Raw genomic sequence first — 19,884 nt, forward strand, 5'->3', positions numbered from 1 at the left:
TACGCTCAGTGTTCTAGTGTGAAAGCAGCTTCATAGAGGTTTATAGTAAACAGAACAAAGAAAGGTGTAAATCAAGGCAATTTTAAAATAATTTGGGTAAACATTAAGTGGATGGCCTGAGCGGTCAGATGAATCTCAGCAACAGGACCCGGATGCTATCTGATAGCATTCTTAGACTCTCCATTCGTAGAGTGGGTTTTGTTAAAACTTTCAAAGGTTTCTATCTAAGCATCTACTAAGATGCTAGATCTGACACAGAGGTGGGCAAGGGATGGCTTTTTATGGGGTTGATAAGGACCCTAAAGAAACTGCATCTAGGCTATTGGATCAACAACATTTCAGCTCCTCATGGTGCTTGAAGCTAGTGCATCCAACCGTGCAGGAAGCTTCTTTCCAGACGTTGTCCTTTATAGAGCCAAACTCTGTGAGGTTGCCTTCTGCTTTCCACAAGTATCCCATGCACTCATACTGCACACACATGTCATAGTAATAAAAATACTATTTAAATACAAATACATATGTGCCAGGCAGGATGGTGTGACCCTCTAATCCCAGCACTCAGAAGGGAGAGGCAGGCTGATCTCTGGGAGTTCAAGAGCAGCCAGAACTCTGCCATAGCGTATGAAATTATTCCTCCAAAACATACATCTCATACTCATCAGAGACCAGGACATACTTATGTATGTGTATGTTAGTATGGATGGGGGGTTGGGCCTGCCTAGAAAACAAAAAGACAGGAAAATATAATTAAAATACTAATTGTAGCTATTTACATGGTTGTGGAGAGCTTTTGGGGCCACTTGGCAGGAATTTGAGGGTGGGCCAGGTCAAGGAAGTCGGCCTACTTCAAGCAAGCAGCAATCTGATAAAGGGCCAAGGCAGGGAAGGAAGCTCAGGCAGGAATCCGATTTTAGGCTAGAACAAAAAAGTAGGCTTCAGGCAAGAGTATGACTTTGGGCTAGAACAGGGAACAATGTCTGGTTTGTTCCTTGACTGTTTGTGTTTATTGTTTTGCTCGTTCCCTTAACCTAGCACTGACCTTATTACTTGCATGTAATTAAAATGGTATAAAAGCAGATTTGGAAAAAATAAACCTGCCTCAGCCTCAGAACTGGCTGGGGTCATGCTACAATGTTGTCTAATTGTCCTTCTTCTTTTTAATCCTCACTCCTGCCCTGGAGAACCTTTTGGCTGTCTGAGCTGGCTTGGTCACATGATTATGAAAACAGCTTTCGAAGTTTTATGTTGTTTATGTTTTGGTTTGGTTTAAAGTATTTTATGCATACACACACACACACACACACACACACACACACACACAGACAGACAAACACACACATGTTTGTTTGTTTGTTTTGAGACAGGGTCTCACACAGCCTAGCCTGGCCCCAAATACTATAAGTAGCTAGTGGTCTAGAATTCCTGATACTTTGGCTTCCACTGCCCACGTACTGTGATCACAGACATGCTGCATTATATGTAGCTGAAATTGTTTCTGAATATTGCACAAGAAGTATACACACATCATCTAAAATTCTTCTGGAAAAAATGTAAATGTGATCATTGATGTTACTTCTCGGCTAGTGAAATGAGCCAATTCAAGCCACACACACACACACACACACACACACACACACACACACACACACACATGCATACATATGCATATTTATTGGGAAGCTGCTCTCAGAAGGGCCCCAAGGAAGGCCAGGAAAGTCACCATGGAAAGGGAGAGAGAGAAGAGAAGGAAGAGAGAAAAAGAAAGAGCATACATAAAGAGAAAGAGAGGAAAGAAAGTAGAGGGGGGAGAGAGTGAGAGACCTCAGAGACCAAAATGTATGGATTATATAGGGAAAAGCCTGTAGGGGAAGGGTAGCCCAGCTCATAGGCTGGAAAGTTCAGGGTTGGGAGCAGGGTATTCTATATAGGAACTGAGGGATGCTGAGAAAACCTGGAGGCCTTGTAACCTTTGGTATGTCCCTTGTCCTGGGGCCTGAAACCAGGCAGGAATAGCTGTTCCCTTCCTGTGATTTGATGATAATCCTCCTCCAAATCTTGGTCCATTGAAAATACTGGGGAGGGAAGTTTATGTTGTTTCGAAACAAAATGTAAATATTTTTCCTGTTGCTCCTCATTTCCAGGTTATTATGAGAAGTTTTGTTTTGTTTTTAACCTAATCGCCCTCATCATTATTACTTTCCATAAACTTTTTTTATTGCTCATCTTTTGTCTGAGTTTTCTATCCCATTTCCCCCTTGCCTTGCCTTTCAGATCCACTTGCTCCATCTAGCATAGGACTCCTTCCCTGACTTCTTCTCCATGAAAGACAGGACATCAGATAAGAACGGACTTTATCCAGCTTTTATTAAAGGCATTTCATGCTCAGATCCGCATGTCGGTAAAGCCACTGTTCTACTTTTATTAATCTGACTTTGGTTCTTATTAATATACACTGACGCCATGGTAACATAGAAAATGTCAATCATTTGAGGATGATTTCTCAATGGAAATGGTGGCACTTTCTGTAAATTCTCAGTGGCTTGCTTTCCAGTACAGGTGTAACAAGTTGAACCCCTCTGTAGCCTGAAAGTCCTTTCTGTTTCCTCAACACTCTAGAACCCCTCTCTGTGCTCCCTAAGTTTGCTTAAAGCACGTCCCCAGCTCCTCTTCACAAGGTGCATTTGTGGACACCCTACGCTCATTCTCACACTCCATCTCAGCGGTTGCTTGCTTAGAGAAGACCTTGTGACACCCTTCACTTGACCACTGCCCTCCCCTGCCTCTAGCACTTTCTTTCCACTGGAAGAGCCTGCTCTTTCCAGAGCCTTCTCTTCTCCTAAAGCTATTTCGCATATTCCTTCAAGGTGGTTGTCTTTCTGCAGAGCTAGAATGTCAGCTCAATCAAGCAAGGACTTTGCTTTTTATGTCTGTCATCTGGGACTATGCCAGGTATATAACACACGCATCAGTGACAGTTAACTCTGGGAGATACACATGGCCTTCTTGGCTCTCACATCAGGAAGCTTGAGGCTTCACTGCTTTGTCCTTCAGGCTGCCCAGCCCGGAGCTCCCCTACCAGTTTCCAACATTTGATAGATTACTGGAGTGATTCCCAGCAGTTCTTGTCAAAGAAGATTGACTCAATCACCTAATCTTTGTGACCTTTGGTTCACAGATAGAAAACCCAGGGTGTTGACTGCTCTTTCTGCGCATCTCTTATCTAGCTAAATTCCTATCACACCCTTCCCACACCCAAGCTGAACCTTGAATCAGCATTAATGGTTGAGGCCATTCAGTAGGGCCAGGTGCCTGTCTAGGGCAAGGCTATTCTGTAGAACGGAGTGTCTCCTCACACCTAGGACCAAGGCAAAGAGAAAACCTCCCCTCAGAACTTCCTTAGCAACACGTGATAGCTGATTTTGCTAATTCATCTTAGCAGCTGCACGAAATACCTACAGAAAAATATAGATTTGCTTTACATAAGAACACAAGGAGTGTAGTGCTCTACCACAGTTTTTTAATATAATCTAATTAATATAAGACAACGAAAATCACACAGGTGGTAATAACTACTCGCCTGCTGCCATGTTTTCTGCAATGATCGTGAACTCTCCCTGAAACTCTAAGCTTCCGATAAACTGTTTCTTCTATATGTCACTTTGGTCATAGAATCATGCCACAGCACTGTCCCTCAGTATAGGTGGCACCTCACATAAAAGGTCTGAGGAGAAAGGAGTGCCACTTTTGCCTGTCCGACTCCACCGCCAGATGCTGAGTGCGTTCATTCTGTTGCTACCTCTGCTTCCATCTTTTAGCTGACATTGGGACCCAGCCCGTCAGTCTTTCCTAGGGATGGAAGACTCACAGACCCCCAGGAATCTTTCAGGCATTCAGTGATGGACTACAACTTCCAAGGCATCATGGGATGAGCAATGTCAGGGTTCTCAGCCTCTTCAGCATGCGGATAGTCATTCTTGGCTTACCTGGCCTGTGTCATGGAAGCCAAACTAACAAATCTCCTTGTTAATGTTGGTTCTGTTTCTCTAGAGAACCTGTGTAGTGCAAGGCTCTTTTCCCAGGAGAGACAGTCAGAAAGGGAGAGGGGGAGGGGGAAGGGGAGAGAGAGGGGGAAGGATGAAGAAGAGGAAGAGGGGGAAGGGGAGGGGAGGGGGGAAAGGGATGAGAAGGGGAGGGAGAGGGAGAAGAGAATTGGTGGACTGACTTTTGTTACTCCGAGACTCTGTGTAGCCAAGAGAACTGTGAATCCGAACTTAGGAAGTGGCAGAAAGACATTAGACTTCTTCCCAAGTTAGTCTTTTGTGGTGAGAATGGGTTAGTCTGAGTGGAGACAGTGCTGTTTGAGTGACAATGGGACTGTCACTGTACAGTCAGTCCTGCTTTATCTCTGACATTCTCCTCTGTTCTGCACCCTGAAAGCACCAGGCTGGAGTCTGGGGCAGCCATCACCAGCTGTGATAAAGGAGTTTCCTCGAGGTTTGGGGCTCAGCTGTAATGGCAGGCAGAGGCATCCTGTGTGGCCAGTGTTTCAGAGGGCGGTTGTGGAATGTTGGAGTCCATCCCTCTTGGGGAAGGGCAAGCACTGGCTCCAGCTGCAACACCAAAGCAAGAACAGATACTTCTCCATGATGAACATTCTGGAAGATTCTGGACAGTTTTGAACATATCAAAGGAAGGAACCAGTGGGATCCTCTTCCTCTTGAAGTAATCATGACAGTTAAGCTTGATTGTTCCCAAGAAACAGTTACTGTTGGCCACAGTAGAGGGAGGTTACAGACAGGCTTCTTGTCTCTTTTTCTATTCAAAGGCTCCTAGAGGCAAGTATGAAAATAGAATAGGAATACTTCTGAGGTCGTTTCTTTGGAAACTGTTGCCAACCCAAACTTCCACCTCAAATCCCATTGAAACTACTTGATATTTTGCTTTGCAGTTTTCAAAATGAAGATGTAAATATTGCCCAACTCTACCATCTCTTTTTCTGAGATTGCTCCCCCACCCAACAGAATCTCACCATGTAGCCCCGGCTAGCCTAAATGAAACTTGCTGTGTTGACCAAGTTAGCCGCAAACTTGCAGACAACCACCTGCTCTCTGCCTCTGCTGGGACTAAAGGTGCACACTACTATGCCCAGCTTGCGATTACGTATTTTTGGCTTGTCACATACTCTGGCTGGTTAGAGTTGACACACACATGGGTCTAGTGTGTGGCTAGTATTATTGTATATATTCATCTGACTCTTCCACACAGTTCACTTGGGAAGTTCTTTCTTAAAACACACACACACACACACACACACACACACACACACACATACACAGAGAGAGAGAGACAAAACCAATTAGGATGTGAAACATTTCTTGTGGGGAACTATAAAGATGTGACAGGTATAAACACGATCTTCACAAGATCTAACTTGAGGGGGAATTTAAAGAACTTACTTTCAGATTCCAAGCAATGAGACTATATTTGGATAATTCTTTCCACTTGAATGCTGTGATTGACAGCCTATTACACTGAGGCAGTTGTAACTAAGCATGAAGTCATGTGTGGCACAATGAGGTTTAATGTAAAATTATTTTCCTCTAAAGTGCACATGAAAGAAACAAAGGAAAGGTAGGAGGGGCTCCACGGCTTTGAAGAAAAAGAGCTTACACACGAGACTCACAGGGAGAATTTCAACAGCTTCTCAGTTCCCAGTAAATCTACTTCTGGCCTAAAGTCTCTTCTGTCTCATCACAGCACAAATGGTTTCCTGCCATTTTACAAATCAACAAAACGTTTCCATACTCCCTGATGATGATTCACATGGGACAATTCATATTTGAAGAAGGGACAAACTTATTGTCCCTGAGCAAAAATGTCAAATACTAGGAATGGAAAAAAAATGGGCCAGCAAGATGGTTCCAGGGAAGTCCCACTTTCACCCTTGGGACATCGAGACTTGAGCTCTATGCCAGGATGCCACTTAGTGGGGAGAGAGCCAGCTCCCACGGTTGTGTCGTTGACCATTATTTGTCTGCCCACACAATAAATGAGTACAATGTGGACAAATACACACACCTTTAGTCACAGCACTTGGGAAGCAGAGGCAGGCAGATCTCTGAGTTCTATTCCAGCCCCCCCCCCTCTCTCTCTCTCTCTGTGTGTGTGTGTGTGTGTGTGTGTGTGTGTGTGTGCATCCCCACACACTGACTTCTACAATCCCAGTACTTGGAAAGTAGAGGTAGAAAAATCATGAGCTTAAAGCTGTTGTGTGCTATATGGGGAAACACCCTGTCTGCAGGGCAAAGCGAACAATAAAACATCATTCTTAATTTCCTTTGTGCTTGAAGACTCAATTCCTGTTAAAATAACCCCCAGAGCATGAGAACCAATGGCACCATAACTTAAAAATATCCCCGTTTGGTAAGTGGTGTGCTCTGATTCTTTTTTGTTTTTTAAGATTAATTAGTGTATTATATATGAATACATTGCCACTGTCTTCAAACACAACAGAAGAGGGCCTCAGACCTTATTACAGATGGTTGTGAGCTACCTCGTGGTTGCTTGGATTTGAACTCAGGACCTCTGGAAGAACAGTTAGCACTTGTAACCACTGAGCCATCTCTCCAGCCCTCTAATTCTTAATGAGCTACAATTTTAACCAAAATGCCTTTCTTGAATTATTTTACTTATAAACTGAGTTTCAAACAATTAAGCACTTGAGAGATGGAAGTTTATAAAAATGCAGTCAAAAATAAAATCCTAAATAAATCGTGTATGCACTGTTAGTCTTTCCACGCATGCAGATCAGATTTACAAAATCATCATTATAATATTTCAGATTTCCGTGCTGACTTCTCTGTGGTCTGCCCACAGTTCTCAAAACAGCCAAAAGCTACTTAGATAAATGAAAAACTGTCAATAAAAATCAACTTGATGAGAGCATTGATCCTGTTAGGCCACTTTTTAAAATTCAGCCCTGAAACACTAAGTAGATTTTTCTTTGTCTGAAAAGCTTGTGTATCAATAGGAAAGGTAAAAACAAATGCTAAAATTGACTGGAAATGCAACCATCAGGAGAAAACCCCCTGACGGCACAGCTATGCTCGCTAGCCCTTGACTTTTACAGTGCTAACACAAGCTGAGAAAAAAGATCAGATTAAACCATCAGGCAAAAGCACACCAAGAGCTCCATGGAGGCAGAGAATGAACTAAACCAGTGATTTTCCCAAAATAAATTATTCCAAATATCATTACCAAAAATGTGGTTTTGTTCCTGTGGCCTACAACTCACTATGTAGACCAAGATGGTCTTGAACTCACAGAGATCTGCCTGCCTCTGCACCCTGAGTTCTGACATCAAAGGTATACATCATTGTGCCTGGCCAAGAACTATTTATTTTCAATGTATCAAAATAACAACCTTCACATTTTCTACAAAGCATAGTCTTTCTTCTGTGCATGAAAACACTCTGACAATCAATGGGAAAACATTTTTCCCAATATTTTGATGGGAGAAAGAATCGGGCACACAGGAACTCAATGGCAAGGTCTTGGCTGTGTCTACACATAGCTGAACAGTGGCTGACACTGCCATCTCTGAACATGGTACTGCTGTGAAGATTACTACTTAGATGTCACAGGATTAAATCATGTCACCAGGAGGTATTCAGTTTCCTCTGGTCTCCTCCTCAGCAGCAGCCTCGGGTCTACTAAAGAGAGAAACTCAGATGAGACTTGGGCAGATCAAGTATTCCAGAGTTTAACCAGAACAAGCAAAGAGGCAAGAATACCCTCGAAGGGGCTGGGGGGAAGGTTCAGTGTATAAAGTGACTGCTGCCTGTCATATCCAGGCATGGTGGGCACTTGTTACCCGGTGATAGGTGGTGGAGACAGTGGGTCAGGTTCTCTGAAGCTTGGTGCTTTGTTGGAGTTGTCAGCTAGTTGAGGTAGTTGACAAGCACCAGTATCAAAAAATATTAAAAAAAATAAGGTGATGATTGATTGAGAATGATACTAAGTTGAATACTGGCTTTTACATATGTACACACACACAGAAACAGACCCACACAGACACATACAGACACATGCATAGATACGCACACACACACAGAGAGAGAGAGAAACACACAGAGACACGCACACACAGAGACACACACACATACACACAGAGACACAGACAGACACATGCATAGAGGTACACACACAGAGACATACACAGAGAGATACTCCTACACACAGGCATACACTGATACACACAGAGAGACACACACATAGACACATGCAGATACATATACACATAGACACACAGACAGACACACACACATACAGATACACAGACACATGCACAGATACACATATACACAAACACACAGACACACAGATACACAGATACACAGATACACAGACACACACACAAACACACACACTTCAGAAAAACACTAGAGCTCCCAGAAGAACACACCTTAGCAGGCACAGGCTCCTCTCTCTCTCTTGTCATCTCTCTCTCTCTCTCTCTAGAACAGGCATTTCCAGGAACGAGGCACGCTGTTTTGAGAATCCTGTTTTACCCAGAATTCAGGCTGCTGTAAGTAGATGCATAAGATGAAAGCTGATGAACGGGGTTGAAAAGTTTACTAGGGGAAAGGTGCCCGTCCTTTGCATGTGCTCCCTGGCTGGGAGGTCTTGAAGCCAGTTTATGTTGGCCCAGCTAGCTGACCACTAACACCTGTTACTTTTCAAACGCTATTTGGGGGGATCTGAGTAGGCCCATCTGGACTCAAGCATCACCACTACCCTTGTATCCTGACCACCCAATCAACGGCCACCCATATCTCTATATACCATTTAGAGATCCTGAGCTGACCCAGCTGGAGAGACCACCATCATATTTTGTTCCTTATGTCCTGATTTGGAGGCCCCATTTGTCAGTTCCTTCCCAGAGCTAACCTCCCGCCCAACAACTGGGCGTGTCTTTTCAAGTTTATCTGAGTTTACCCAGAAAAGTGGGAGTTCAGTCTTCAGATGTCTGCTTACAACAAGAAGATGAGATGGTCCCTTTGTTTATTTGGTTTTTGGGTGTTTGTTTGTTTGTTTAGCTTGAGACTATACAACCAGGGCAATACTCAAAAAATAGCTTAGGCTAGCCTTGAACTTAAGATTCTTATGCCTCAGTCTCCCAAATGCCCTTTCAAACAACAAAATGATCTAATGGGAAGACTCTGGGGTCCAGAGCCTGAACTTAAAATCAACAAGAACCTGAAGACATGGGACCTTCACTCGGCTTGCCCCCCCAGACTCTGGGCCAGTAAGCACTCTTGCGGGCAGGCAGTGGCAGACATTACCATTGCAGGAAATGCTGGACCCACCCAGCATTAGTGACTCCACCTAACTGGGATACAGCCCGAGAGCTCTGGAGGCCTGCTTTGCAGGCCCACAGTGGTCCTTGAATGCACAGCAGCACAGGCCAACAGTGGGGGCAGCCTGAGCAGGGCCCCAGACCCACAAAGCAGGGTGGTAGATACGGAGAAAGCCAGCTACTGATGAATGAAATGGGTTGTAATTTGGATAGTGAAGCTAATGTGAAATCTTTACAAGGAATTTCACATTGTTTTACTTAAATGTAGTCTGTGTTTTACAGTACTTCTGCATGCTAGATGAGCTTCTTTTATTTCTGACTCTTTTTTTAATTAAGAAAGGGTTTCAGGATAGAGACCAGGCTCTCCCTAAAGTCACAGAGATGTTCCTGCCTCTGTGTCCTGAGTGCTGGGGTAATGTGCCACTCTTCGTAACAAACTTTTCCTGGGGAGCTGAAACATCTACATCTCATCAACTGCAGCCTCTGTGAGGGGACTTCTGTTCTGAAGGTTTGTTGGCACCTGAAAACTCTTTCAAAGAAGTGCACAGACAACAAACTTGATGTTTCTCCCAGTGAATGTATGTGTGTTTGTGTATATGTTCATGTGCTTGTGTGCCTGTGTGTTCACATATATGTTTCTGTGTGAGCATGCTTGTGAAGGTGTGTACACACATATGCATATGTGTTTTGTGTGTGTTTGTGTGTGCATGTATGTTTGTGCATGTATGTGTGTGCATGTGTGTAAATTCATGTATTTGTCTTTGCACTTGAGCACAAACATGTCTACCTGCACATGCTTAAACCAAATTTAGCAAGCTTACCGCAGAGCTGGAGAAAAACACATTTATTTTAGAATCATGAGTAAACTCTAGGATAACTTATAAACACAATGGAGTATAGTTTGGCCCTTTATAATTATAGACTTAGATTTTGCTAGTGTTGTATTAAACAAAATAAAAAATCCTGTAGAAATAGAAACTGTGTGTGTATGTGAATTTATGTGATAATAAGTGTTTTGTGTATAATAATGGGTGTGTATGTATGTGAGAGTATGTATGTATGTATGTATGTATGTATGTAATTGTGTGTGAGAGAGAGACAGAGAGAAACAGAGACAGACAGACAGACAGACAGACAAAGTGATATTCTCAGTTGACACTTTACTTCTAATTTTCAATTCATGATGCTCATTGTTCAACTTGGCTTTGAGAAGTGATATGAAATGCGAGTCTGTCACGATTCACCAGCTGAGCGCATGCTTCTCTCTGAACACGTGTCTCCCTTCTCTGTAGATCACAGAGATCACCACCCCTCCCCCCAGATATGATCCTATCTCTGTAACTCCTGCCTAGGCAGTTCTGGATTTTGATGACTGCCCCCCACCCCAGAATGCATTTCTGAGTTCTGACACCCTTAGTTGTACTGTTGGATGTGCTCCCAACCATTGTCAGTTATGATGAAGAGAGGGTACCTATGAAGTCCCATAAAATGAATTGTAAGAACATCTCACCATACACTAAAACAATGCCATGAAACACTGTGTTATTTTAATTGCTGTGCATTTTTATTGTTGTTGTATAGGTGTGTATACATAAGTATACATCAGATACATTTAATTCATAGGCTTTTATTTTTCAGCAGCTTTAAGGTCATAAAAATGATGATGATGCTGAACCCGGTTGTGAGTGCCTGGAATACCAGTCACTCATAAGATGGAGGCTGGAGGATCATAAGTTCAAGGCTTCCTTGGTTGTATAGTGAGTTTGAGGCTAGCTTAGCTTATTGAAGGCTCTGTCTTCAAATAAAAATAATTGAAAGGGTCAGGGCTGTATCTAAATAGTAAGTGCTTGCCCAGTATGCATTCAATGGCCCTGCGTTCAATCATCAGCACATTAAAGAAATTAGCAGAAAGTACAAAGAGTGTCAACGTACTCTTTATCTTTCCCTCCTATCTTGCTCCCTATCATCACATAGAACTGTGTGGTGCACTTGATATAAATAATGAGCTGTGTTGGCATATTATTAACTGAAGTCCAAAGTTTACATAAAGGTTTGTCTTTGGTACAAGCTCTGTGTAAACAATTGTACTGTGACATCTGTCACATGCACAAAACACTGCAGGATTACCTGACTTTCTGAAAATCCCATGCTCCACAATTTTCCCCTCCTGACCATCCCTTGTCTTCCTGGAAACCACCAATCTTTCTACTGTTCCTATAGTTTTCCCCTAGTATCTTGTAATTGAAAGTACATGGTAGTTACCCTTTCTGATTACCTTACTCCCTTTCATCGCACCTTAGCTACTTTCCTATTGCTAGGACAAAACATCATGACAAAGGCAACTTGTAAAAGAAATCATTTAACTTGAGACTCACAGATACAAACAGTTAGAGTTTGTGGCCATCATGGTGGGAAACATAGCAACAAGTGAGCAGGCATGGTACTGGAGCAGTAGCTGAGAGCTGTACATCCTGATCCACACACACAAGGTAGAGAGAGCTTACTGAAAAAGGCATGGGCCACACCTCCTATTCCTTCCCAAAGAGTTCCACCAACTGCTCAAGATATATGAGCATGGAGACCATTCTCATTTAAACCACTGGAGTAGATATTTAATTCATAGAGTTTTAAATAATACTATGTAAATATCAAACTTACTGCAGAATAAATCAAATGCCATTAAAGGTAGTTTTCATCAAGAGGCACACAAACCCCACACAATTGTGCACTCATAATTCTGAGCTTTCCTGAAGGACCCTATAAGTTGTCATCTACTAGGTGGCTAACACTATGCATCTTTTCTTAAGGAAGTTACACAGCTCACATAAGTATTAGAAATTTTACATAGAGTGTGGTTTGCAGAACAAGTGGGAATGTGTAAGGCCTTGTCTTAGTTAGGGTTTTACTGCGGTGAACAGATACCATGACCAAGGCAAGTCTTCTATATTTTTGGTTGTGAGCCTAGCCTTTAACGGCTGAGCCATCTCTCCAGGCCAAGGCAAGTCTTCTAAAGGACAACATTTAACTGGGGCTGACTTACAGGTTCAGAAGTTCAGTCCATTATCATCAAGACAGAAACATAGCAGCATCTAGGCAGGCACAGTGCAAGAGAAGTTTAGAGTTCTCCATCTTCATCTGAAGGCTGCTAGCAGAATATTGACTTCCAGGCAGCTGGGGTGAGGGTCTTAAGCACATACCCACAGTGACACACCTACTCCAACCGAGCCACACATTTTAATAGTGCCACTCCCTGAGACAAGCAGATAATAAACCACCAGAGGCCTTCTCTGAGAAACATGTATTTTATGGGTTGATATTGGGAATAAAATGTGACACTTTGTTTAGGAACACTTGGAAACGTCCAAGCTTGTGCTTAGTGCTCAACCAGTATTGGTTGTTATTCTTGATACAAGGCTGATTTCCTTCCCTTGCCAAAGAGAGGAAAGATAAAGACAGTGCTGAGGTCAATACAGAAGGAACCATTAAAGGTAGCAAGGGAGCAGCCAAAGGCTCCCACTGCAGTCAGTTAGCTGGGTGACAAGCCTTGGTTTACCCGATCTATTACCTGGAAAATTACTTGAATCTTTTTCTGGACAGACTTTTTTCCCAGGAGAATGAGGAGCCTCTCTGACTATGTACCTAGTTCTTTGTCAAACCCCAGCCTTTCTCTGTGCTAAAACAGTGGTCACTGATCAGACTCCACTGAGAACCACTGAAGTCTTTACTCTGAACACGCTGGGTAAGTCTCAGTGTGATAGGCATGTCATTTTCCCTCTTTCTGTGACTCAGTTTCTCCTTTGCAAAATGAGATTCATACACTATGACTTTAGAAAATCAAGAAAAAAAATGGGGTGGATACACAAGAAAGTAAGATTTCCTGAAAATGAGCCAGATATTTTAGATCAGAAACAGGCACTTGAGACATTTTCATATTTATATAAGCCTTTGGTTGCTGGGCAAGGTCCACTATAATTAGTTTGGTAGACATAAAACCAGACCATGGGAGCAAGCCACACACCCTCTCTGAGTTGTGTGAAGCCAGTAAGTGGTATGTGCTCTACTCAGGGATTTTCCTAGGTGGTGTACATTATGTGTGTGAACCCCATAGTGACTCACTATGTACTATAACTCATAGTACCCACTAAGCAACATGCTAGGGGATGTGGTCATTGCTTTAGTTTGTTTCTCTGTTGCTGTGCTTAAATATAATGGCCAAAAGCAGCTTCAGAAGGAAATGGTTCATTTGCCTGCTACTTCCCAGTCACAGTCCTCCATTGATGGAAATCAGGGTAGAAATACAAACAGGAAGCATTCCTTGGAAGAATAGTGCTTACTCTTGATTCCACTAGCTTTCCTGTACAGCCCAGGCCCACCTTCCTAGGGATGGTACTGCCCACAGTGAGCTGGGACCTCCTACATCAATTCACCATCAGCAAAATGCCTCATAGACATGTCCCCAGGTCAGTCTAATCAATGCAATCTTCAGTAGAGGTTCCCTCTTCCAAGTGACACCTGGTACTATCAAGTTGACAATAAAAACTCATGGGAAACATGTAAGACCAGATTTCTCTTGTCCCTGGGCTCTCAGGAAGGAAACACAGTACATAATTGTGTGTATTAAAGTGTCAGTTTGTACAGATTACAGCCTGGACACAAATGAAAATGTCTTTGCTTGGAGTCAACAAAGAAGGGCTTCTCTAGGGTGATTACTTTTTTTTTTACTCAAATGATCTATTTATATATTAATATACCTACTGACTATCTATATTTATGATGTCTTTCTATGTTTCCTTTTACCTATACTATTATAATTTTATAGGCTTATTTTGTTTTTCAATCAAAATTTTAGTGAACTCTAAATCCAAGTAAACATTTAATAAAAATTAATGTAGACACAAATATGAGACGGAACCCACTATCACCTACTGAAGATATATGAGAATATAATTATTTTGTTTATTTTATGGAAACTCTTCAGTGTCATCTTCTTAACTGTATCATCTGTAATTTTTTACACACTCAATATATTAAAATAATATGAAATACTATTCACACCACTGTTACTGTTCTATGTGCACAAGTGCAATAGAGACACAAAACTAATACATCGTGTTAAAATAGAAATCAGCCATACAATTTAAAATTATTTGCTTTCGTTATGCATTTATTGACACAGCTTATCAATAACTTTCATTCATACTACCTGGGGTGATGACTTTCAAATCAATGTCATCATTTTTAGTGGCTAACTCCCGGGGTTTGAATAGCACAATCTCCCTTTGAAACCAGAGAGGTCAGCTCAATCGCTAAGGTGGAGCATGTGTTTCTGTCACGGTTCTTTTCTTCAGTGTTGAGCAAAGCAAACTTTACTGCTAACACATAGAGAGGCTCAAAAGGATGTGAGCAGCCCATTTTTAACATTCCTCCTCCGAATGGAAAGGCTGGTTCAGCTCATTAAGAAGAGATGCAAAAACATCCACGTGAAAAACTCTATGCTTGCAGAATGCTCCTGTGATGTTAAAGTATCTGCCCCCAGAGGACTGAGTAATTACGGAAACATAATGTGCTTTTTCAGCAAGGGCCACCACATTAGGCAGGCAGAGCTTACCTAGAGGGATGGCCCGGGTTGTCTTGGAAACTCTTCAATAAATGGTAAATATGTCACTCGGGTGCTCTTGGCAAAATGTCTGATTTGAGCCTAAACACAGGTAACAGGTAGCTTCAGACTATGGGATGTTCTGAAAGGTCTTCAGGGTTTACATTATAAACAGAGGAAGTAAATACACAGACTAAATTTGAGATAGTGCATTCAGGGTTAACAGCCAAATGTATCCTAGCAACAGGGGCTGGACAGTGGGTTGAGACCAGTCTAGCAATAAAAGATGTAATGGAGCAGTTGTGGAAATTTGGTAAAAGCTGCCTGCTAGATGTTGTCTGTGAGCCAGTGATTTTCTTATGTGAGATAGTCTGTCCTTCATGTGACATATCTGATTTCTGAAGCTAATTTCTGGGTGGGGGGAAAGGGGAAGCTCCTGATATCTGTGTGTGATATAGATGAATGATGAAGATCTGGAAGGAAAGGAAGGGGGGATAACACATGTGACATCAGTGTTACTTTTTTTCTGTCTGTTTTTTTAGATTTATTTATTTATTATATTTGAGTATACTGTAACTGTCATTAGACATATCTGATCTCATTACGGTTGGTTGTGAGCCACTATGTGGTTGCTGGGATTTGAAGTCAGGACCTCTGGAAGAGCAGTTGGTGCTCTTAGGCACTGAGCCATCTCTTCAGCCCTGTTTCTGTTTTTTTTTTTGAGACAGCATTTCTGAAATTGTTTAGCTAGCAAACTGTAATGGCTGTCAGCACAGCATCTGTCTTAGTGTTCTATTGCTGTGAAAAGACACCATGACCAAGGCAAGTCTTATAAGAACAACATTTCATTGAGGCTGGCTTACAGTTTCAGCAGCTTATGGTTCATTAGCTGCATGGTGGGGCATGACAGCATACAGGGAGACATGGCTCTAGAGAACTAGCTGAGAATTCTACATCCTGATCCTCAGACATGCAGGGGGTGGGGCACTGGGCCTGGCATGGAATTTTGAAACCTCAAAGCCCACCCCCCACCAGTGACATACTTCCTCCAAAAAGGCCTCACCTCCTAATCCTTCTAATCCTTTCAAAGAGTTTTACTCCCTGGTGACTAAGCATTCAAATACAGGACCCTATGTGTCATTTTTTTATTCAAACAACCATAGTAACTTTATATATTGTGCCTCTATAGTTTGTTCTTATTTATTCCCCTTCCCCATGGGCTCCCTCATGACCCTGCCCACCTCTGGCTGATTCCTTCCTATTCCAGATAATCTATCCTCTACCTTCATATCATACATGTTCCATTTTATGCTCTTCTCCTTAACTTTCTTGAGATCTTCTCTCCCCTCCTCTCTTATTTTTATAACCTACAAAGACATATATAAATATACACAGATGTATACTTTTGAATCTAGGTTCTGATTGAACTTCTAATGTTTGCTCAGCAAGCACTGTACCATCTGAGCTATGTCCCTACCTCCAAGGTGTAATATCTTACGCTAAATTGCAAATAGCCCATGAGGAAAGGGAAGAGCCAAACAGAGGCAGGTTCTATGAAGAATGACTAAGCAAAAAACAATTTATGAAGAAATCGACTGTGGGCACCAGCAGATACCACAGTTTCCCTTGTGTACCTGCACAGCTACCAGAGACATTTGAACATGAAACATGACCCTCACTGGTGGAAGAAACCACAAACCAAACCCAGCACAGTATCCGTGAAACCCACTTAGTCAGAAATGCATTTGTGCATTAAATTCACATGGTTGTAGGTAGCCTTTTGTGCCACACCCAAAGATGGCGCCAGCTTCCTGCCGATGATTCAGCAAACAGAGCTCTTGTCCAGCCTGAGGGACGTAGTAGTGCGCATGTACCACGCACGTCACAGCCCGCTCTCGGGGCATGCTAATGAGGTACTGGAGGGCACACCAATCAGGTAGCGGCATGAGTCTCCTGGGCATATATAAGCAGTGCACTTTTCTTCCTCGAGGTCCCCTGCTTAAGAGTACTGTACAATAAAGGTTGTTCGCAGAAGAATCCTGTTGCCGCTCGTCATTCTTGCTGGCGAGACGTTAGGCACGAGACACATGGTAATGCAATGCTATGAAAATATCTCTTACATGCTAAGAGACTAGAACTTTTGTTTGACCTCACAGTCTCTGGTGGAGGCATTTTCTCAACTTCTTCTCAGATGACTCTAGCTTATGTCAAGTCAATATGAAAATCACCCAGGACACAACAGATATCTGAATTGTTCGCTCTTTTGTTTTGAGTTCCTCAGAGTCTTTAACTCATGTGCTCCCCAAAGCTATCTCAAGATGTATTATCCTATATTTGTTAAGTATTAGCTGTGTGGATTCAGGGGAGTTAGTTAACCTCTCTGGACCTTGGGTTGCCATTGAAAACTGGCTGTAAGGTTGTGATTGCCTTGTAGAGTTGCCTTGGATATTAAAGTTTAGTAAAATGATCAAATGAGGGACTGGCACATAATGCATATTAAATGTTCACTATTTCTGAACTGTATTTGTTCTGATGATAGGCAAGTCCAGGCTGATGGACAGGCCCAAAGGGATTCTGAGTTACAGAGCAAAATTTAAAACAGAAGGTCAGTTTTATTCTTCTTTCCAAGAGCTCCTTTGTACCGCTAACCAAAAGGCAGGAGTCATTTTGGTGATGGTTTCAGGGACCAAGCTTAGGACATAAGCAACAACTGCTCTGGGGAGTTTGGACTAAGTTATATAAAACAAAACAAAACAAAAGTCAGTCTCTTTCTGTGCTATAGAATTCTGTTTCAATTTCTTTCAGCACCCTTGCATGAAACCTCCATTTCTACCTACACCACAGCTATGAGCTAAGGTAGATAAAGCTTCAGGAGCTGTGGTATAGTTTTGGGTTTCAGCTGTGTATCCACAACATCTGCTTCCTCCCCTTAGGGTATCCAGATGTTGCTATTAAGTGGGCCAGAAGGATGAAGTGGAGTCTGGAGTGGGTGGGGCTCTGCAGAATCCAGTTTAGGACTGAGAATGACTGATTGCCCGAGGTGGTTCGCTTCTCTGAGGATCTTAACGTTACAGCTCTGATAGAGGAAAGCCTTCTCCCATGATCTTCAGTGAAACAGCTCTCAGAGATGATCTTAGCTTCTGCACATAGTTTTAAAAATTTGGGGGTGGGGGTTTCAACACATATACTTTATTTGGGGGTGAACCAAGGGTACATATGGACCTTGGTGAGTGGGAAATTTTCAGGGTAAGAGAAAAACCACTGGCTAGCGTTTAAAGTTCTGTGATTGTCTCATTTGTATGAAGAAGCTTTCCAGGAATCCCAGACACTTGGTGGGTGGATTCTTGGAGTGGGGCAGAGTGTGTAGGTTTGCCAATGGACTACTTAAGCTTCCTGAGGTAGAGGGTGTGGGGAGTCAGGATCCTTAAACAAGGTCAGAAGAGGGGAAACCCTGCTGGTGAAGGGGTCCTCCATTTTGCACCAAGCTCTGAGGGTTTGTCCTCACAGGATGGGTAGCTTCCTCCATCTCTGTCTTTAAGGTCATAGGAGTGAACATGGTTGTCAGAGCTAGGATGATGGGGAAGTGATACCTTAACAGAGCAGTGGCCTGTGATGAAAGGAAGGACAGGCTCCTGGTGACTCTGTGGGAGAAAGATGGATGATAAATATCCTAAATTCACCTCTGTTCACCCTCCTTCCTGTGGGCCAGGTCTGACTGGTCAGCTTTCTGGTGCACAGAACAAGAGAGTGGTACACAGTGGGTCAAGAAGAACGACATGATGCCACCAAGTGCAGTTCATGCTGTCTGAAACCTCAGGACATTCACCAAGAGACAGACTGCATTGTGTAATATTCAAAGATAAATTCAACACAGAGCCTGCCCTCCTGGCCCATGTGAACCAGCACATGTAATGAACAGTATATTCATATAAAATGTAATAGACACTGTGGTGGTTTGAAATGTAAAATATACCTCAAATGCTCATATGTTTCAACACATTGATTTCAGCTGGAGTCATTGTCATTGACAGTTGGACTTTAAGGACCAAGAGAAACGATTGACAGGAAGTCTTTGGAACTAAAACACTGAGGTTCTAGCCTTGATCCATTTCCAGCCCCTGCTTCCTCCTTCCTGTCTGCTGCCATGAAGAGTTGGCCTCATGTCTGGTCACCATGGACAGAAGCTAGTCCCACCACTGCGCCTTCCTTCCTGCCCATGATGCTCCCTCTGAACCATGAGACAAAACAAATCTTCCCACCCTGAAGTTGCTCTGTCAGGTATTGGGTGAGAGTAACTAAGACAGCGGTGCACACCCTGAACCCCAGAGTTACGGGATCCTAAACTGTAGAGTGGGGCAAGGGATACTGAGGCGTCTAAGGGAAACCAGCTTAAATGTACATGCTGAGGCCAGGGTGCAGTGCCGTTCATAAAGAAACCGAGTCAAGACTACGGGAAAGCAGGCCTTGTAAAGTGACTTCTGCTTGCCTCGCGCATCTGGTAACTTACCATTTTATGTGTTATTTTAAAACCTTGTGGTGGTATTTTAAAGATGGTCCTGGATGTGGAGGAATAGTCATCAGGGGTATAGTAAGGTCCCATGTGAGCATTTGGGCACAGTCTAAACTACATTGTGATCCCCTGTCCTTCCTTCAAGGTCTCTGAGAAGGCTTATTATAAAAGAGGGGGTGGGAGTGGGGTGTTGCAGAGATGTGGGAAAGATTATACACACACACACACACACACACACACACACACACACACACACACACACACACATGCAAGGATATTGCTCAGTCAGTGTGGCTGTTCCTTTTTTCCCCCATGGCTTCTGGGGGCCTCTACCATCCCAGCACTCATGAAGCAGAGGCAGGTGGCTGTCTGTGACCTCAAGGTTAGTTTTGGTCTACATAGCTAGTTTCAGGCCTGTAA

The sequence above is a fragment of the Micromys minutus genome, assembly GCF_963924665.1.
Source record: "Micromys minutus genome assembly, chromosome: 4".
Lineage (NCBI taxonomy): Eukaryota > Metazoa > Chordata > Mammalia > Rodentia > Muridae > Micromys > Micromys minutus.